Source organism: Lipotes vexillifer, unplaced genomic scaffold (assembly GCF_000442215.2).
Source record: "Lipotes vexillifer unplaced genomic scaffold, Lipotes_vexillifer_v1.1 scaffold394, whole genome shotgun sequence".
In the NCBI taxonomy this organism is placed as follows: Eukaryota; Metazoa; Chordata; class Mammalia; order Artiodactyla; family Lipotidae; genus Lipotes; species Lipotes vexillifer.
The window spans coordinates 5,619,710-5,627,262 of record NW_006791731.1 but is presented as its reverse complement, the minus strand read 5'-3'; positions in this window follow the sequence as shown (position 1 = coordinate 5,627,262).

The following is a 7,553-nucleotide window of genomic DNA, read 5'->3' as shown; positions in this document are numbered from 1 at the left end:
CTCCATCCTTCTAGCCCTTGGCAACCACTAATCATTTAAAAAAATGTAATTTGTGGTAAAATGCACATAAAATTTATCTTCTTAACCATTTTTAAGTGTAGAGTTAAGCAGCATTAAGAACATTAATATTGCTGTGCAATCAATCTCCAGATTTGTTTTCATCTTGCAAAACTGAAACTCTGTACTCATTAAAAAACAACTCCACAGTCCTCCCTTCTCCCGGCATCTCACAACCACCATTCTACTTTCAGTTTCTATGAATCTGACTACTCTAAGTACCTCATGTAAGTGAAATAATACAGTATTTGTCATTTTGTGACTGGCTTATTTCGCAAAGCATAATATCCTCAGGTTCGTCCATATTGTAGCATATGTCAAAATGTCCTTCTTTATTAAGACTGAATAGTGTTTTATTACATGTATATATCATATTTTTTAATCCATTCATCCATCGTTATGCACTTGAGTTGCTTCCATTTTTTGGCTATTGTAAATAGTGTGACTGTGGACATAAGTGTACAAATGTCTCTTTAAGACCCTGCTTTCAGTTCTTTTGTGTTTATACCCAGACGTGGATTATCTGGATAAAAGGTAATCCTAGTCTTAATTTTTTGAAGAACCACCGTACTGTTTTCCATAGAATTATCCATAAGTCTGACAGTTTAGAGGGCTATGATACAGGTTCATTATTTGATGCAGCTGCCCTGACACATGGGCCTTATAATCCAGTAGATTCGGTGGTACTTCTAAGTGATGTATCAGATATGGGTGCTCTACAGTGCCACCAAAAGCCTAAAATAGTAATCACAGCCTAGACTCCTATTGTTTGGGAGTAAAGACTATGTTATACTGTACAGACAGTTGTCTCCCACCAAGAAGGAGCTCCTGGTGTGCTGTGAGGCTCTGGTGGAGATAGAATGCCTGACCACGGGGCAGCAAGAGATGATGCTTGCCGAACTTCCCAGCATGAACTGGGTGTTAATCTAATTTTAAAAATCATAACGTTGGGTAAACACAATAGCATTTCATCCATAAATGGAAAGGATTTGTTTGAGGTCAGGCCTGAGCAGATCTAGAAATCATAAAGTAAATTGCATAAGAAGAGGACTCACATTCCCATAGGCTTTCATCGTGCTGTTGCTCTGCTCTCCTTCAGCCCACAGCTGTGAGCTCCTCAGGAGTCTTCCTTTAAAGATGGGCAGTTAGGGCTTCCCTGCTGGCACAGTTGGTTGAGAGTCTGCCTGCCGATGCAGGGGATGTGGGTTCGTGCCCGGGGACGTGGGTTCGTGCCCCGGTCCGGGAAGATCCCACATGCTGCGGAGCGGCTAGGCCCGTGAGCCATGGCCGCTGAGCCTGCGTGTCTGCAGCCTGTGCTCCACAACGGGAGAGGCCACAACAGTGAGAGGGCTGTGCACCGCACAAAAAAAAAAAAAAAAAAAAAAAAAGTAAATACTGCAGCACTAATTGAATCTGAACATGTTGAGGAACCATGAAAAAAGAGGGCCTACTTTAAGTTAAACATGGATTAACTCTTGTGTTGTTCAGGGTCAACTGTAATCGGCAAACAAACTCCTGGGACTAATAGTGATTATTACACGATACAAAGTTAATGTATAAAAGTCAATTGCTCTCCCATATACCAGCAATGAACAAGTGAAATTTGAAATTAAAACCACACTACCATTTATATTAGCACCCCACAAAGTGAAATGCTTGAATATAAATCTAACAAAATATGTACAAGATCTATATGAGGAAAACTATAAAACTCTGATGAACAAAATCAAATAAGAACTAAATTAATGGATGTATATTCCATATTCCTGGGTAGGAAGAGTCAAGATTTCCAAGATTTCATTTCCTTCCAAACTGATCTATCAGTTCAGTGTGATGCTCATCAAAATCCCAGGAAGTTATTTTGTGGATATCAGCAAATTGATTCTAAAGTTTATAACAAAAGCAAAAGACCCAGAATAGCCAACAAAATATTTAAGGGGAAAAACAAAGTTGGAGGCTTGATACTACCAGATCTAAAAATTTACTAAAAATATACAGTAATCAAGACAGTATGGTATTGGTGAAAGAACAGACAGATAGATCAAAGCAAGAGAACTGAGAGCCCAGGAGTAGACTCACATGAATATAGTCAACTGATGTTTGATAAAGGACCAAAAAGAATATAATGGTACAAAAATAATATTTTCAACAAATAGTGCTGGAAAACCTAGACATCTACATGCAACTGACTTATCTGTTCTAAATCTCTGAGGATTTCAATTACTATCAAGATAAACTCCCGAAGTCCAAACTCCCAGGAGGGCACCTTATCATAGGTCCTACACCACCTGCACCTGCTCTTGTGTAGTGTATGTCTTTGATCCATATCCAAACGTGAGTGTTCTCCACTTATGCTGTGCTCATGCTGATCCGTCCTTCTTTTAACATGTCATTCCATAACATCTCTGCATGGTTACATCCTCACTCACCTCTAATAATCAAACCACATATGGAATTATGCTGGATTTTCCCAGAAATAAGACTATGTAGCATATTGCATAATAATGATTCCTAGATGTTTGTTTGTGGCACACATTAAGATTGTACAATTTTAGGTAACACTTTTGAAGTAACTAGAGGAATCAAATACATTATTTAAAGTGTAATTACTGAGTTCATATATTAGTTCTAACAGGTTATTTTGTCGAGTCTTTAGAGTTCTCTACATCTATTATCATATCGTCTGTAAACAGAGTAATTTTACTGCTTCCTTTCAGATTTGAATTTTTTTATTTGTTTTTCTTGTATAATTGCTCTGGCTTGAACTTCCAGTACTATGTCAAAAAACAAGAGTGATGAGAGTGTGCATGCCTGCTTTGAACCAAATCTTAGAATAAATGTTCTCTGTTTGTTTGTTTGTTTTTCCCATTAATTATGGCTTTAGCTGTGGGCTTTTCATATATGACCTCTATTGTACTGAAGTAAGTTTTTTATATACTTATTTTGTTGAGAGTTTTTAATCATGAATGGATGCTGTACTTTCTCACATGATTTTTCTGCTGCTATTGAGATGATCAAGTAGTTTTCATCTTTAATCTGCTAATGTGGCGTATCACATTGACTTATCTGTGTACGTTGAACCAAAATTATATCCTTGGATTAAATCTCACTTACTTATGGTGTATAATCCTTGTATGTGCTATTGAATTTGGCTTGCCAGCATTTTATTGAAGTCTTTTTCATCTATGTCTATTATGGATATTGGCCTGCAGTTTACTTGTGATAACTTTGCATGGCTTTGGTATCAGAGTGATGTTGACCTCATGAAACGACTTTGAACGTGTTCCCTCTTCTATTTTATGGAAGGTTTTTAAGTTGTATTTAGTATTAATTCTTCATTGAATACTTAGTAGAATCCACTTGTGAAGCCAGCTGGTTCCAACCTTTCCTTGGTTGGGCAGATTTTGATTATGATTCATCTCCTTATTTGTTATTGGTCTGCTCAGGCTTTCTATTTCTTCTTGATTCAGTTTTGGTAAGTTGTATGTTTCTAGGAATTTATGCATTTCTTGTAGGTTATACAATTTGTTGGCATATAGTTGTCCATGATAGTTCCTTATGATCCTTTTTTATTTCTGAGGTAGTTGTTGTAATGTCTCTTTCATTTCTGATTTTATTTCTTTGAATTGTCTCTCTCTTTTTTTCTTAGTCTAGCTAAGGGTTTGTCAATGTCGCTTACCATTTCAAAAAAACACAGTTAATTTTGTGATTTACCTATTGTATTTCTGTTCTCTGTTTCTTTTATTTCTGCTCTAATCTTTCAGTGGTGTTTCTATACACTAACAATGATTTATCCAAAAAGAAAATTAAGAAAACAATCCCATTTAGAATAGCATCAAAAATAATAAAATACTTAGGAAAAAACTTAAAGAGGTAAAAAGACATGTATTGAAAACTATAAAACTTTGATGAAGGAAATTAAAGAAGACAGATAAATGCAAAGACATCCTGAGTTCATGGGTTGGAAGAATTAATATTAAAATATCTATACTACATAAAGCAGTCTACAGATTCAATGTTATCTCTATCAAAAGCTCAAAACAGTATGGAGGTTCCTCAAAAATTTAAAAACAGAATTACCATATGATCCAGCAATCCCACTTCTGGGTATATATCCAAAGGAAATTAAAATATGCATCTTGAAGAGTTATCTGCACTCCTGTGTTAACTGTGGCATTATTCACAATAGACAAAATATGGAAAAAATGTGAATGTCCATCAACAGATGACTGGATAAAAAACTCATATATATATATGATATATGTACATTTGACATATATATATATGTGTGAGATTCACCCTTAAAAAAGGAAGGAAATGCTGTCGTTTACAAAAACATGGATGAAACTGGAGGACATCCATGCTAAGCTAAGTGAAATAGACCAAACAAAGAAAGACAAATACTGCATGATCTCACTTATATGTGAAATCTAAAAGTCAAACTCATGGTAGCCAAGAGTAGATTGGCAGTTTCCAGGGATAGTGATGGGAGAGAAGGAACTGAGGAAATGTTGGTCAAAGGGTTCAAAGTTTCACTTATACAAGATGAGTGAGTTCTGGACATCTAGTGTACAGCATGATCACAATAGTTAACATCGCTGAGTTGTATCTTTGAAATGTGTTTAAGAGGATAGATCTTAAATTGAATTTGCTCAACACACACACACACAACACACACACACACACACACACACACACACACACACACACCACAACTGGTAACTATGTAGAGGTGTTGAATATGTTACTGAGCTAGACTGTGGTGCTCTTTTCACAATGTATACATATATCAAAACATGAAGTTGTTCACTTCGAATATATAAAACTTTTATATGCCAAAGATATCTCAGTAAAGTTGTTAAAATGTAATTACTACCTAAGTACAAAAATGTCTCCCGGTACCTATCGTCCTCTCATGCACAGAGACACACACACTGTTGGCTGGTTAACTCCTTAGTGTTGGTTTGATCTTTCAGCACACCTCTTTACTGCCTTGATAGTGCTCCCTTTTATGACACAAATCATTCTTTGGCTCTGGTTAGACGTTACACTAAACCTCTTACCTCTAACAGCAAGCTGTCACCATCTCTACCACATAGCACTTAAAAACAAGGTAACCTCCACAAGTCATCTGATTTTGTTTTGCACAGCATTAAAATTGCCTACCTTTAGACACAAAGAAGATTAAGTTACACATTTGTCAAGTTTTGTGATAGAGTTGAGAAAAATTAAAGTTAATATTTCCCTTAGCACATAGGTAGAAATCACTGCTTTAAGAAATATATTCCACACTTTATTACAGTTATTTTTCTGAGTTTTTTTATTCATAATCTAAACTCCTTGAGGATGTAAATAAGCTTAGAAGCTAGAGTATACCTTTTGTGTAATCAAATCTAATATAACTTAAGTGGCAAATCTGTACCATATAAGTATCCTGAATTACAAGGAAAGACAGCTGGAATCAAGTCCCATGTTAGCTGTTTGATCTCCATGTACTCCATTAACAAGATCAGTCCTATTTCTTTACCTGTAAAATGAAATAAATAGACTGAATTAAATGGATCCTTCCAGCAGATCTAGAGGAAGTTGAGAATGCCATCTAAAGTGTGGCTTAACTAGCTTGGGTCAGGACTAGCTTGGGAGAGAGGTGGGAGGCAAATCACTTCATCGATATGGAAGGCTAGTCACAGGGTGAAGGGTGAAGCCCATAGCATTATGGTTCGACATGTTAGGAATGGGGAGAGGACAAACATTCAATACTCAGCTTATGAACAGTAACCACAACGCCATATTTTAGGATGCTTAGCAGCCTAATTATGGCTGCAGTTGTGTGGCTCTATAAAAGACAAAATTGGGCAGTTTCCAAATTCCTATATAAGATTTACAATTCTATTTATAAAATTTCCCTTGAAAGCTGATATACATAGTTGATAAAAATAAAGAACAATCCCAAGTATGAGAACCTTGTTAATAGTTTGCATGAATCACATCCATCTCATAAAATCATGACACAGTTGTTATGATACTAATGTAGAAATTCTTTAATTTCTGTTCCACTTAATTTGCATATGTAATTGACAGCTCATTAGAAATGATGAAAGCATAATTATGAAAACAAATCTAGACGAAAGGACAAAGTCTTGACTGCTAAGTTATTACTGAATGTATATTTTGTTTCATATTGTGGACTCATTATTATAGAAGTTAATTAGTTTTTTTCCTCCAAGATCCCCACTCTAAGAAATCAGAAAATGAAATGCAAACACATACAAGAAAAATGCTAAGCAGTGTATTCATGGCCAAGTCCAAAGTCAAAGCCTCAATTTCAATTTACCACCATGTTATCAATTCTAGGATATGGTAATGTTCTTATATTTGGCTAGAAAACCAGAATTCCAGTTCAACAATAAATTGTGTTGAATTTTATTGTAAAGATTACAGATGTCTACTAACTCTAAAGGTCTAGTAACTGTCCTGTGAAACTAAGATATCTCTTTTAACTTAAAAATTTATATTATACATTGGATCAATTTATTTACCCATGCACTCATTCTTTTAATTTATATTTGTTAAATGCCTGTGATTCAGAATCCTGAAACAAGTAAAAAGAAAAAAATAAGTTTGGTAAATTCAGGACTGCCTCACTAATAAATAAATAACTTCTACCACCATGTAGAAAAGTGAACAACGTAGGAACAGATAGTTCACAGAAGAATAAATAAATTTTCTGTTGAACATAAAAAACTTTTTTTTTCAAATATTAAGAAAATGCAAATTAAAGCCACATTGAGATACAGGTTTTACATCTGGTAATGGTGAAGTATCTTGTAGTGGTTTAATTATCCTGCAGGTAACTGTACACTCTTGAAACAGAAAATAAGAGCTAATATTAACTAAAATAACAAACAGTAACTCACTGGGGAATGACACAAATAAGCAGAAACTATAGGAAGACTTTAACTTGGGAAGGGGACAGGTATTTTTATAACTTTGGACCGACAGTAGTCTATATTGAGGGCATGAGGGCTACCTAGAACTTGGAGAGAAATTTAAAGTCTTTGTTTTTTTTTAAACACCAGAGGGCAGGGTTCCAGACAACTACACAGCTAGTATGTGGAAATATGGCAGAAATGAGAGTTAGACAGATAATGCTCTAAATTCCGCACACACAATCTCTGCCCAAATCTTTTGCTGACTCTCGCACTACTCATGAGTTTGACAGACTCCAAGCATCCCAGCTAAAGTTAAAATAAATATTTCAGCCACTGCTCACTGTAGTAGTAGAGACATTGGAATTTGAGTTTAGCCTAATTAACTGTATGCTAAAGAAAGAAACAAAACAAAACAAAAATAAAAAGTACTATTGTTGAGATGAAACTAAGGAAATCTCTAAAATACATGTGTCATTCACAAAGTCCAGGATAAAATTTAAAATTATCCAAATTATTAGCTATATTTAAAAAACAAACAACAACAGAAACGCACGTGACATGGAC